Raw genomic sequence first — 14,701 nt, forward strand, 5'->3', positions numbered from 1 at the left:
ATTTTTTAACTGTCTGTACATGGTGCTATGCCAGGTGCTTTTGGAAATAATGTTCCATTGAACTGCTGCAATAATTGTGAATTGCATAGCCTTACTTCATTTCACCAATAAAGAAACTGAGGCTTAAACTTGTTGTGTAACCTGCCCATAGCTGTCCAGTTAGGAATGAGAGAAATGAAAGAAGAATCAAAATTTCTTTTTTTTTTTTTCTTAATTTTTTTTTCTTTTTTTTTAACGGGGGGAAAGCGCAAACACAGTTCCCCACTACCACAAGTTATGCAGTCGAGTTTCCCGATTTGGGGAAATCTCAGGGGTCAGCACATCCGGAGTGCAATGGATAAGCCTCACCCTGGGAAAACCACCTTCATGATCATGTATCTCCCCTGCCAGGTAAGTATGAGAATCAAAGTTTCTAAGACCTGGAGTAACATAAGACTTTTTTTTCTTTCTTTTTTTTTTTTNTGAAGGAGTATCACTCTGTCACCAAGGCTGGAGTGCAGTGGTGTAATCTTGCTAACTGCAACCTCTGCCTCTTGGGTTCGAACAATTCTCCTGCCTCAGCCTCCCAAGTAGCTGAGATTACAGGTGTCTGCCACCACACCTGGCTAATTTTTGTATTTTTAGTAGAGATGGGTGTTTCACCATGTTGGCCAGTCTGGTCTCGAACTGCTGACCTCAGGTGAACCACTTGCCTCTACCTTCCAAAGTGCTAGGATTATAGGCAGGAGCCACTGTGCCCAGCCTAAAATAAGACTTTTTTTCTTTTTTGACACCTTCAAAATAATGACATATTGTACTACATTTTAAAAAATACAAAAAAGTTTGCAAAACACCTTACGTAAAGCAATGTGTCCAGAATTTTCGCATTTCAGTGTGAGGTGCTAGACCATCTATGCAAGACTTACAAAAGATAGTTCAAAAAAACCTGTATGTGACATCACAGTGAATGATCTTGCAGAATCGAGGCTGAAGATCTTTAGAGAGAGTCTCATATGATGTGCATCTGTCTTCCTTCCATCATGATGGGGAGGAGAGGGCTGTCTTCCCACCTCAAGCCAAATGTGAGAGCTTGGCATGTATCCTATGGAGTAAAAGAAGCACAGGGATTTATATTTGTTCTACTTCTGAAAAATTCTGCAGGCAGGTGGCTAGGTGAAGTAGCCAGATGTGGTTAAAGTAGAAGGCCCATACTGGCAGCAAGCTCTCTCTCACTGATGGGAGCAGGAGACCAATTAGAAGAATTCAGCTTGCGGTCAGCTTGAACTCCACTCAGCTCTCTGGAAGGGTAATTGGACCCCAGCAGAAGGAGGATGATCAGATGCCCACTGGCTTTGGAGGAATTATAAGTGGCCAGACAGAGGCGGGAATTCTCCACATTAAGGTAGCTGCAATCACAAGGGACGTATTTGGGGAATCTCTGAAAGCACCCTCCAAGAGAAAGAATAGGCTTTGGGAATCTCCATACAGTGGAGATAATGCTATGCATTCCAACTCCCAGACACAAAAACCACATTTCCCAGCTGCAACATAACTGAGTGACAGCCAATGGAGGGTAGGCAGAAGTGATGACAGACACCTTCCCACCTGGGCTGGCCTTAAAGTAGATGATCCCACAGGATCCTCCATGCCTTTTCTCTTTCCTTATGAACAGCAGAGCAGGAAGAGGCCCTAGAAGATGAAGACACCACAGGTTGGGGTTTTGAATGAGTGTAGCAGAATCTTGCGTCCTCTTTCCCACTCAAACGCTGATGCATGTTGCCTGTGACAAGGGTGAGAATAAACTTTAACGTTGAAGTCACGCTAATTTGGGGTTATTGTTACTACATTAGTGTGAGTCTCATTAATACACTCTGACACGTACCATTGTCAGATTTCATCTGTGACAAACCGCTAAGGCCTTTGCTGCTCCCAGATCCCCCGCCATACCCACCCTAGCCCTCCAAATGTGGAGAAGTCAGAGGTGGACTCTGTGTGGGTCCTGGAGGAGAGGAACCAGCAAAGAAAAGAAGCAGCTGCCAGCCATGCCTCCTCCTCCAAGGCAGATTTCCAATGAAATGGGGGAAGGAGAGAGCTTAATTAGAATAAGAATATAACAATTTTAATATTACTCTGAGCTAGATATTTGGGCTAGTACAATAAGATCAATCTTGTAAGTAAAATCACCAAAGCCCTTTTTATTATCTTAAGTGTCTGGAGGAAAAATTATGAGAGTCGCTTACAATTTTATCCAGGGCAGAAAAGTGCTGGCTCCACAATGAGAGGAAAGAGCATTGTTTTATGGCACCCTATAGAATTGAGCTCATTTAATGTCAAGGTTAACATGTTTAGATTGTTTCCAGTTTTGTGTTATAAACAATGCGTCAATGAATAATCTTGCATATACATATTTTTATCTTTACAGGCATGTTGAGTATAACCGTATACATTCCTGAAATTGGAACTGCTGGTTCAAATGATATGTCATGTGTGAATTTTGATGAATATCACCACATTGCCCTCCGTTGAGGTTGCCCTTCAGTTTAGCACCCCAGAGTCTATGCCACCAGGCTTTGGAGGAATTATAAATAGCCAGCCAGAGGGGGAATTCTCCACATTAAAGAAGCTGCAATCACAAGGTCTAAAACAATAGAAAGTGATTCTTTCACTGCTCTGGAGGCCAGAAGTCCAAAACCCAGGTGTCAGCAGGGCTGCACTCACACTGGATGCTCTAGGAGGAATCTTCTTTGCCCCTTCCAGCTCCTGGCAGCCGTCATCATTCCCGGGCTTCCTGGGCTTGCGACTGCGTCACTCCCATCTCTGCCTCGGTCTTCACATGGCCGTGCCCTCTCCCGTGTAATCTCCCTCTGCCGCACTCTATCAAGGACGCTGGTCATGGGACTGAGGGCCCACTGCAACCCCCAAACTCCGGGGTTCAAAAGATCCTTTCACCTCAGCCACCACGTGCAGCTAATTTTTACAGTTTTTATAAAGACAGAATCTCACAATGCTGCCCAGGCTGGTCTCAAACCCCTGTTTCAAGCCATAATTCTGCCTCAGCCTCCCAAAGTGTTAAGATTACATGCCTGGCCTCAAGATTTTTATAAGGCAACATTCACATGTTCTGGGGATTAGGACATGGACGTATCTTTATGGGGGCCCACTATGCAACCCACTGTAAGCTTATTACAACTTTTAAAGATCTTTTCCAATATTAAAGATCAAAAGATAGAATCTCTGGATACAGTTGACCCTTGAAAAATGGGTTTAAACTGCATGAGTCCACTTATACTCAAATTCTCTTCTGCCTCCGCCACCGCTGAAACAGCAAGACCAAGCTGTCCTCTTCTTCCTGCTCCCCCGCCTCCTCAACACGAAGACTATGAGGATGAAGACCTCCATGATGATCCACTCCCACTGAATAAAAAGTAAACATATTTTCTGTTCCTTATGATTTTCTCCATAACATTTTCTTCCCTCTAGCTTACTTTATTGTAACAATGCAGTATATAATACATATACAAAATATGAGTTAATTGACATGTTATCACCAAGACTTCTGATCTATAGTAGGCTATTAGTAATTAACTTTAGGGGGAGTTGAAAGTTATATGAAGATTTTCTACTGTGCAGAGTGGCGGCATCCCTAATACCCATGTGGTGCAAGGGTCAACTCTAGTTTTATGCTCCCTTCTTCAAATGCTCTTGTCTCTTGAGTTCTGTGACATCACTGTCTTGGGTTTTCTCTCCTGGCTGCTCCTGCTCCATCACATTTGCTGGTTTCTCCTTCTTCACGTTCCTCCCCAGGGTTTTCTTTTCTGACCTCTTATCTCCTCTGTTCTCATGCTTGGCCTTCATCTGATCTCAACCAGGTTTTAAATACCACATTTAGGTGCCCACGCTCCTGCTTTCTCTCTCCTCTTCCAGCTTTTCTCCTGCACTTCACACTCTGTATCCAAATTCAACATTCCTGCTTGGATGCAGTGTTCTGCTGAGCCATATTGGAGCCTGAGACAAAAGAAGGCATGTGAGCGTCTATATTCCCTTATCCAAATATCCTCAAGTATTTGAAACCAAGTGGAAAAAGGCAATAAACCTCTACATTAAAAAAATAAAATAAAGGCTGTCTGTAAAGCCTTGTATTGGCTAACCTGCCAGCATGCCACCGTCAATTCTCACAAGAGAGTGAGGAGATCTCATGGCCTCATAACCCAGGAAGCTCAGGCTGATGGAAATGACTGTTCTCGCTGTGCAATAATAGAGGGTCATAAAACAAACCAACCACAGTCATTTTCATTTTAAATTTTCACAGTTTGTGCAACATCAATTTTTTTGGCATTAACTTTGATTTTTAAAAATAGTACATTCAAGACAACAGTTGCTTGAGAGGATGTGGAGAAATAGGAATGCTTTTATACTGTTGGTGGGAGTATAAATTAGTTCAACCATTGTGGAAGACAGTGTGGCATTCCTCAAGAGTCTAGAACTAGAAATACGATTTGACCCAGCAATCCCATTACTGGGCATATATCCAAAGGATTATATATCACTCTATTATAAAGACACATGCATACGTATGTTTATTGCAGCACTGTTCACAATAGCAAAGACTTGGAACCAACCCAAATGCCCATCAATGATAGACTGTATAAAGAAAATATGGCACATATACACCATGGAATACTATGCAGTCATAAAAAAGGATGAGTTCATGTCTTTTGCAAGGACATGGATGAAGCTGGAAACCATCATTCTCAGCAAACTGACACAAGAACAGAAAACCAAACACCACGTTCTCACTCATAAATAGGTGTTGAACAATGAGAACACATGGGCACAGGGAGAGGAATATCACACACCAGGGCCTGTCAGGGGGCGGGAGGCTAGGGGAGGGATAGCAGGGGAGGGGGGAATTGTGGAGGGATAACATTAGGAGAAATACCTAATGTAGATGACAGGGTGATGGATGCAGCAAGCCATCATGGCACGTGTATACCTATGTAACAAACCTGCACATTCTGCACATATATCCCAGAACTTAAAGCATTATAATTAAAAATAAATAAATAAATAAACATGGGAAGATGGAGATCAAGCTTGCTTGGTTCATTTCAATAGTGTTATTGATTAACCTATGCTGTACACTATAGGTATATATAATGTTGAATAGTATATGGGATTTATTTTAAAAGCTAAATTATTCCATCAAGTAAAACACTCTTATTCAGCTATTAATTCAATTAATTGATTTGAAATTTAAAAAACATTGCATTCAAATATTACTTATGTTGATTACTGAGTTTTGGGTGGCCTCTTGTATTTTGTGTCTAAGGTGAGTACCTCAAATTTTACCCCAATCCTGGCCCTGCTTGGCATGTTGAAACCAAACTCTTGACTCTCCACCCTACCCTAACCCCAACCTTGAACTTGTTCCTGTTTGTCTCTGTAACTGTTAACTCATTTTTTTAGTTGCTCAGAGGCCAAAACGATTGGAATCATTCTTGGTCCCTTGCTTTCTCCAGGTTCTGGAGCTACTAATAGATAATTAGATAGCTAATCTATCAGTAGATCTCGTCAGTTCTTCCTTCAAAATTACCCACAGCCTGGTCATTCCCTCCACCTCTGCCACTTTCCACATCATCTAAGACTCCATTGCCTCTCAAAAGTAGCACTGCAAAAGCCTCCTCAATGGTCTTTCTGCCATTGCTTTCTAGTGGCTTCTCATCTCGCTCAAAACAGGATCCAAAGCCATTCTATGACCTACCAGGCCCTAGGTACCCAGCCACCCTGCTGTCTCTCTGCCTTTGTTTCCTACTCCTTCCACCCCACTATCCCCCATGATGTAGCCACGCTGGCCTCCTAACTGTTTTGCAAACATGTCAAGCCTCTCCTGCCTCAGGGCTTAGCCCTTGCTGCCCATCTTCCTAAGAAGTGTTCCTACAGATACCTTGCATGGCCAGACAGCTCACTCCATTCAGATCTCTGCTCAAATATCACTTCATGGAAAGGTCTTCTCAACTATTAGTTACAAAATAATGCAATCCCCTCATTCCCACCCTTACTCTGTCACCTGGCTTTATTTTCTTCATAATGACCAATGGCCACCTCATGTAATATTTACATTCAAAAGCTTATTATATTTTTGTCTGTTACTTCCCACTAGATTGTAGACTCTATGAAGGCAGGGAGTTTCTGTTTTCAGTCATATATCCCTGTGTTTAAGATCAGATCTGGCTTAAAGTAGTATCTTGGAGCTAATATACTCAAAATTGGCTCCCACCCTAAAAAGCAATTAGATGTATTTTTTTTTTATTATTTTTATTTTTTAGACAGGGTCTCACTCTGTTGCCCAGGCTAGGGTGCAGTGGTGCTCACTACAACCTCAAACTCCTGGGCTCAAGGGTAGCTAGGACTACAGGTGCATGTCACCAAGCCCAGCTAATCTGTTATATTATTACTATTTTTTTGTAGAGACGGACTCTCGTTATGTTGCCCTGGCTGCTCTCAAACTCCCGGTCTCAAGCAATCCTCTCACCTTGAGCTCCCAAAATGCTAGAAGTATAGATATGAGCCACTGTGTCCAGCTCATATTATCCTTGAATTTGGTTTCCTTGACTGAGCTCCTTTCCTGTTTCTGATGTAATACTCCATTGGCCAGGTTCTCATTTGCGTGATTTTTTTTTTCCTTGCTCTAAGTCCTGTTCAAGCGTATATATTCCCAGTGTCTCTCTGTCAGCAAGACCAGGTCTTCCTGGGTCTCTCAGTCTCTATCTCCATCTCTATTTATCTCTATTTCCATCTCTCTCTTCCTTAGCACTGCTTCAGACAATTAATAAAAATCTGATAATGATTTTCCTCATTAAATCAAGAAGATGAGCTCCAAGGAGACTGACAGCTGACTGAAAGTCACCCTGGAGGATCCTGCTGATTGGTACTCTATGATATAGAGGTTGAAATGATTTGATTCTTATTATGTGGATGAAAACATTTTCAAACTTGTTTATATTGCTTGTTGATTACTCCACCGAGCCTTGTCGTTAACACATTGGGGAAAATAAATGTAATTCAAAGTCACCTTTACCAAAGAGAAAATGATCCGTCTAAAGTAAAAGCAAACTTCAAAAGGAATAAATGAGATAATCTGGGGGGCGGGGAGATATAAATGGCCACGTCTCGGGCTGTGAAAGACTTCCCTGTGCCCAGAACAGAGGGAGATCTGACATCCATGCCAGCATGCAATCCATGCCGGACCCAGTACCACAGAAAGAGGGAAGCTGGCATTCACTGGCCACTACTGCTCAACAGACACTGTGGAACCCTGTGAGAAGGTAATATTATCATCCCCATTTAACCGATAAGCAAATCGAGATTCACAGAGGCTGGTTAATTGCCCCAGGCCACACAGGCTACAGGAGGCTGAGTGCTTTCCTCAGTACTCCCCTGGTCCGTCTCAGTGCTGTCTAGCACCCCCAGTCGGCACTGAACATTCCCATAGGGGAATCACAAGCAAAGAGAGGATGTTCTTCTTATCTTGAATTACAGCCTCGGGTCCTAGTTCATTCTGTTTCAGAGAGGATTTGATTCAACCCGTGAAGGGGCCAAGGAAAATGGTGAAAGGGTTGAAAATATGTGAAGAAAGCAGAAAAACCCATCTATTCATGGTAAAGGAGGGGAAGGGTTGCAACAATGCGTTTACTCAACTTCCTACGCTAACCATATTATCTTAGTCCGTTCAGGCTGCTGCAACAAAAATACTACAGACTGGGTAGCTTAGAAACGAGAGAAATTTGTTTCTCACAAGTCTGAAGGTCCAGAAGTCCAAGATCAAGTGTATTCCAAGGGGGAGGGATGGGTCCCAGCTCCTAATACCATTACATTGAGAATTAGATCTCAATTTACGAATATTTTGGGGAAGCACAAAAATTTAGTCTATACCAAATATGTTTCCTGAACTTTCCTGTTCTAAAATAATTTATTACTCTATAACAAAGAAAAAGGTATGGTGATTGGCTGCCTGATTCAAAATTATAAGTAGTTGTATTAGTTAATATTCCCCAAAGAGACAGAACCTATACTATATATATACCGTATAGCACATAATGATGTTTCGGTCAGTGACAGACTGCATGTACAACAGTGGTTCCCCAGCTGCTCAATACAGGTGTATCATTCTTTAAGTCTTTTTATATCATATTTTTATTGTACCTTTTTAATACTGAACTATGTTTAGATACACAAATTACTACTGTGTTGCAATTGCCCATGGTACAGTATTTAGTACTGTCGTGTTCGGTACAGTAACAAGCTGTACAGGTTTGTAGCCTAGAAGCAGTAGGCCATACCGTATAGCTTAGAGTATAGGAGGCTATCCCATCCAGGTTTGTGTACATATGCTCTGTGATGTTTGCAAAACAATAGAATCACCTAATGTCACGTTTCTTAGGCTGTGTCTCCATCGTTAAGCAATGTATGACTTCATATATATGAGAGATTTACTAGAGGAATTGACTCTCAGGGTCACAGAGGCTGAGACATCCCATGATAGGCCATCTGCAAGACAAAGAATGAGGAAAGCTGGGAGTGTGGCTCATTCCAAGTCTGAAAGCCTCAGAACCAGGGAAACTGATGGTGTAAATCTCAGTCCAAAGCCAAAGGCCTGAGAACCCCAGGAGGCCACTGGTGCAAACACCAAAGTCCAGTCCAAACGTCAGAGAACCCAGAGTTCTAATGTGTATCAGCTCCAAAAGAGAGGAGAGAATTCGCTTCTCTTCTGCCTTTTTGTTCTATCTGGCCTATTGGCCAATTAGATGATGCTCACTTCCAGGGGATGAAGGCAGATCTTCTATACCCAGTACACTGATTCAAATGCCAGTCTCTTCCAAAATTACCCCCACGGATACACCCAGAAATCATGCTTTACCAGCTATTTGTGTGTTCCTTAATCTAGTCAAATTGACGCCTAAAATTAATCATCAAAATGGGCACACAGTTGAACAAAAAAAGGGTCAGCTGTCAGGTTTATTCTTCTAAAGCTTCATGCATTTTAAAATGTATATTCCACTTGCACACTTACAAAAGTGAGAGGACAAACGTCATTTAAATACTAGCTCTCCATAACATATAAATGACAAGATGCAATTGAAATTATGATGGAATAGTAGATTACTGCATCCTGTATGTAATTTTGTTACTGTTCTTGCCATACTGTTTTATAACTACTTCTTCGGTGTTCCGCCTACTGATTTGCCAAACAGAAGTACCTACTTCTTTTTCATAGCCCCAATGCCATATTCTTTGTTAATTTGGCTTATAATAAATCATGGACACTCATTTGGCTATTAATTAAAGAAAAGTTAGACCTCTCAAAAATCTGTGACTTGGTACCAACCCAAATGCCCATCAATGATATACTGGATAAAGAAAATGTGGCACATATATGCCATGGAATACTATGCAGTCATAAAAAAGAATGAGTTCTTGTTCTTTGCAGGGACATGGATGAAGCTGTAACCATCACCCTCAGCAAACTAACACAGAAACAGAAAACCAAACACCCCATGTTGTCATTAAGAAGGGGGAGTTGAACAATGAGACCACATGGACACAGGGAGGGGAACATCACATACCGGGGCCTGTCAGGGGGCGGGGGTAAGTGGAGGGAGAGCAATAGGACAAATACCTAATGTATGCGGGGCTGAAACTAGATGATGGGTTGATAGGTGCAGCAAATCACCATGGCACATACATAGCTATGGAACAAACCTGCACGTTCAGCACATGTATCCCAGAACTTAAAGAACAAAATCTGTTTATGAAGAGGAGTTCCACCAAGTTCATCAGGATTCTGTCAGTTGAAACAGGTAGAATCTCAATTCACCTCAAATTGTCTGAAATGAGGAGAACTGTGAATCCTATAACCAGGGTAGCTCACAACATTAAAGCAAGTCTTGTAGGAATCATGGAAACTCCAGGGGCACCTGGTTTGGAACTGGACCCCAATACTTCAGAACTCTACCTCATCTTTATGACATATTTTCTGATCTCTCTTTGTTATTCTCACTTATTAAAGATGAGACTTCTCAGCTGGGTGCGGTGGCTCACACCTGTAATCCCAGCACTTTGGGAGGCTGAGGCAGGTGGATCACCTGAGGTCAGGAGTTCGAGACCAGCCTGACCAACATGGTGAAACCCTGACTCTACTAAACATACAAAGATTGGCTGGGCATTGTGGTGGGTGCCTGTAATCTCAACTACTTGGGAGGCTGAGGCAGGAGAATTGCTGGAACTTGGGAGGCAGAGATTGCAGTGAGCCAAGATCATGCCATTGCACTCCAGCTCTGGTGACAACAGCGAAACCCTGTCTCAAAAAAGAAAAAAAAAGATGAGATTTCTCCATGTGGCAGGGAATGGGGTGGGCCACCAGCTGCTTCAGTTTCATATTTTTTTTATCTTCTTGTCCCTTCAACTCCAAATGGATAAATTCCAGAGAAAATCTATGCTGGGCCCTGCCTGATCACATTCCTATCCTGGAAACATTCTCCATGGCCCAGGGCACAGGAGACAATGGTCTTCCACAGGGATTGGCTGAAGGATTGGGGTGAGGGGTGTCATTCATTTGGAGGGAGAGGATCTGTTCCTCTCTCTAGAGGAGGTGTGCTGGATGGGCAAGATAGTCACCTCAGAAGTGTTTTGCTATTTGGAAAATCTTCTATCAATAGATACTTGCCAAGCTTCTGAAGCTTGATGCTGAAGGTTGGGTACAACAAAAGTTCTAGACTCAATGTCTCTCTTCAAGGAGTTCACCAATCAACTGAGGAAGCCCCAAGCCATTCCACCTGCCAATTTCACCTACTCATCCTCTAGATCCCAGCTTAAATGCCAGAGCTTCCTTTATCTCGCAAAATAGACACATCCCTTTGTTACATGTTCTTACAGGTATCTGTTCCCCACCTCTTTTTTTTAGGCAGCCTGTGTTTATAACAATTGCCATTTATGAAGAAGTTTGTCCCTTCCCACTAGAGTATAAGCCCTTTGACGCCAAGACCACATTGATATGAACTCTCCATTGTAACCTCAGCACTGAGCGCAAATCTTAGAATAAAGGGTGGTGAAATTGCTAAAGATCTCACCATGAATTTCTTATTTGAGGAAGTATGGAGAAGAGATAAAGTTAAGAGCCAATTGCTGAGCCTGGGGGAGGGCCCAAATGAAATTGAGCAAAAGAATAGAGATGAGGAGGGAGATTTGATTTATTGGACATCATTCTGGCCAAGTTAGGTAACATTTCAGTGAAATAAAGAGATGGAAGTATTTGCTGCAGTGAATCAGGAAAGTATAAAAATTTGAAAAATCCTATCTCCTTAGGTTTGTTCTAGAAAAGAGAGTTGAGATTCAACCCACTACCATGATGCTAGACCCATGTAGGGACTGGTCTGTCTATGGGTTAGGAAAAGCTCCCCACATACAAGAAACTTAGGCCTTGGCCTTGAGCCCAGCCTACAGATTTGATCTGGGGGTCTTTGCAGCCTTTAAGGAAAGTGAATAATGTCAACGATTCTGCTTGTTATTTGTTTTGTTAAAGGTCATAAATTGGAATTCCCTTTTGGTGGGTGAAAGAAATGATTAGCCCCCTTTTTAAAAGCACTCAGTGGGCCTGTGGCTAATGACCTATTGAGCCATCAAGAAAGGGGAGAATGGAAACATCTCTTTTGGGTGAAGTGACAGCGTGCTGTGTTGTTTTACTTCAATTGGTGGTGTGACAAGGAGAAAAAAAAAAAAGAAAAAAAGAAATGATTAGGTCTTTTGCTATGTAAAAGAATATAATCTCATACTAGAATGGAAAAGCTAAAACAATGAGCAAGGAAGCTGGAACTGCTTTACTCCGCTGCACACTAAACTACGTGGACAGCTTTTCAAGTCTAAGCCATACTCTGGCCTCAATTCAGAACATGCGAATCAGGCTCTCCACAGGTGCAGCTCAATCACTGGGATTTTGTCACCGCTCCCCAGGTGACTCTAATGTGTCGTCAAGATTGACAGCTATTGAACTAAACTGTTTTATATGTGGTAAAAGCAAGGTCTTTGCGGGACAGAGATTGTCTGAGACTTTTGGAAGCTGAGTTTCCTTTGCATAGGACTAACTATGAGGCATTGGAACTTGGGAGAATATGAGAGAGGAGTCTTTAATCTGATGGAGGAGTGGGCTCTCTGCCACATGGTGGCTAGCCTAGGGCCCAGGCGGCAGACAGCCAATATCGAATTCCTCCTCCTGTCCCACTTCCATGCTTGCACGCTATGAAAGGACACAGCCGCTGAACTTGAGGGCTGTACAGGTTTGTTATAAAGGTAAATTTCATGTCATGGGGGCTTGGTGTACAGATTATTTCACCACCCAGGTAAAAAGCACAGTACCCAGTAGGTAGTGTTTTTCTGTTTCGTTTTGTTTTTTTAATGAAATTTAATTTTAAGGTCCAGGGTAGATAAGCAGAACACGCAGGTTTGTTGCATAGGTAAATGTGTGTAACAGTGGTTTGCTGCACCTATTAACCCATCACCCAGGTATTAAGCCCCACATGCATTAGTTATTTATCCTGATGTTCTCCCTCCCCCCACCACCCTGACAGGCCCCAGTGATGTTGTCCCCTCCCTGTGTCCATGTGTTCTCATTGTTCAGCTCCCACTTATACGTGAGAATATATGGTGTTTGGTTTTCTGTTCTTGCATTAGTTTGCTGAGGATAATGGCTTTCAGCTCTGTCCATGTCCCTTCAAAGGACATGATTTCATTCCCTTTTATGGTTGCATAGTATTCCATGGTATATATGTACCATGTTTTCTTTATCTAGTCTATCATTGATGGGTATTTGGGTTGATTTCATGTCTTTGCTGTTGTGAATAGTGCTGCTAGGAACATACACGCGCATGTATCTTTATACCAGAATGATTTATATTCTTTTGGATGTATACCCAGTAATGGGATTGCTGGGTCAAATGTTATTTCTTTTGCTGTGCAGAAAACTCTTTAGTTTAATTAGATTCCATTTGTCAATTTTTGCTTTTGTTGCAATTGCTTTTGGTGTTTTAGTCAGAAAACTTTTGCCTATGCCTGTGTCCTCAATGGCATTGCCTAGATTTTCTTCTAAGGATTTTATAGTTTTGGGTTTTGCATTTAAGTCTTTAATCCATCTCAAGTTAATTTTTGTATAAGGTGTAAAGAAGGTGTCCAGCTTCAATTTTCTGCATTTGGCTAGTCAGTTTTCTCAGCACCATTTATTAAATAGAGAATCCTTTTCCCATTGCTTGTTTTTGTCAGATTTGTAGAAGATCGGATGGTTGTAGATGTGATATCTTATTTCTGAGATTTCTATGCTGTTCCATTGGTCTATGTGTCTGATTTTATACCAGTACCATGCTGTTTTGGTTACTATGGCCTTGGAGCATAAAGTCTGATGGTATGATGCCTCCAGTTTTGTTCTTTTTGCTTAGGATTGTCTTGGCTATATGGGCTCTTTTTTGGTTCCATATGAATTTTAAAATGTTTTTTTTCTAATTCTGTGAAGAATGTCAATGGTAGTTAAATGGGAATAGCATTGAATTTACAAATTGGTTTGGGCAGTATGGCCATTTTCACGATATTGATTCTTCTTATTCATGGGCATGGAATGTTTTTTCCATTTGTTCGTGTCCTCTCTAATTTCCTTGAGCAGTGTTTGTAGTTCTCCTTGAAGAGGTCTTTGACTTCCTTTGTTAGCTGTGTTCCTAGGTATTTTAATGTCTTTGTAGCAATTGTGAATGGGAGTTCATTCATGATTTGGCTCTGTTTGTCTGTTATTGGTTATAGGAATGCTTGTGATTTTTGCACGTTGATTTTGTGTCCTGAGACTTTGCTGAATCTGCTTATCAGCTTAAGGAGATTTGGGGCTGAGATGATGAGGTTTTCTAGATATAGGATTACATTGTTTGCAAACAGGGACAATTTGACTTCCTCTCTTCCTATTTGAATACACTTTATTTCTTTTTCTTGCCTGACTACCCTGGCCAGAACTTCCAATACTATGTTGAATAGAAGTGGTGAGAGAGGACATCCTTGACTTGTACCAGTTTTCAAGGGGAATGCTTACAGATTTTGCCCATTCAGTATGATATTAGTTGTGGGTTTGTCATAAATGGCTCTTATTATTTTGAGGTATGTTTCATCATTATTGAGTTTATTGAGAGTTTTTAACATGAAGGAATGTTGAATTTTATCAAAAGCCTTTTCTGTGTCTATTGGGGTAATCATGTGGTTTTTGTCTTTAGTTCTGTTTATGTAATTAATTTGCACATGTTGAACTAGCCTTGCACCTCAGGGATGAAGCTATCTTGATCTTGGTGGATAAGCTTTTTGATGCTACTGGATTCAGATGGGCAGTATTTTATTGAGGATTTTTACATCCATGTTCATCAGGGACATTGACCTGAAGTTTTCTTTTTTTGCTATGTCTCTGCCAGGTTTCGGCATCAGGATTGTGCTGACCTCATAAATGAGTTAGGGAGAAGTTCCTCCTTTTCAATTATTTGTAACAGTTTTAAAATAATTGGCACCAGCTCCTTTTTGTACCTGTGGTAGAATTCAGCTGCAAATCCATTTGGTCCTATGCTTTTTTTGGTTGGTAGGCTATTTATTATTTATTTATTTATTATTTTTTTTTGAAGAAAGAGAGAAAGAAAGAAAAAGAATAAAAAAA

The 14,701-nt window shown here is 41.5% G+C and overlaps 2 non-coding genes across 2 annotated transcripts; one reads left to right on the forward strand and one right to left on the reverse strand.

Moving 5' to 3' along the window:
• Nucleotides 1-236: 236 nt before the first annotated feature.
• On the reverse strand, nucleotides 237-398 carry LOC119467803. Its single transcript, XR_005196424.1, has one exon. It is a non-coding gene; the product is annotated as a U1 spliceosomal RNA (small nuclear RNA).
• Nucleotides 399-11,604: 11,206 nt separating this feature from the next.
• LOC119467805 lies at nucleotides 11,605-11,740 on the forward strand. Its single transcript, XR_005196426.1, has one exon. It is a non-coding gene; the product is annotated as a small nucleolar RNA SNORA21 (small nucleolar RNA).
• Nucleotides 11,741-14,701: the final 2,961 nt, after the last annotated feature.

Source organism: Cebus imitator, unplaced genomic scaffold, assembly GCF_001604975.1.
Source record: "Cebus imitator isolate Cc_AM_T3 unplaced genomic scaffold, Cebus_imitator-1.0 Scaffold333, whole genome shotgun sequence".
NCBI classification, from domain to species: domain Eukaryota; kingdom Metazoa; phylum Chordata; class Mammalia; order Primates; family Cebidae; genus Cebus; species Cebus imitator.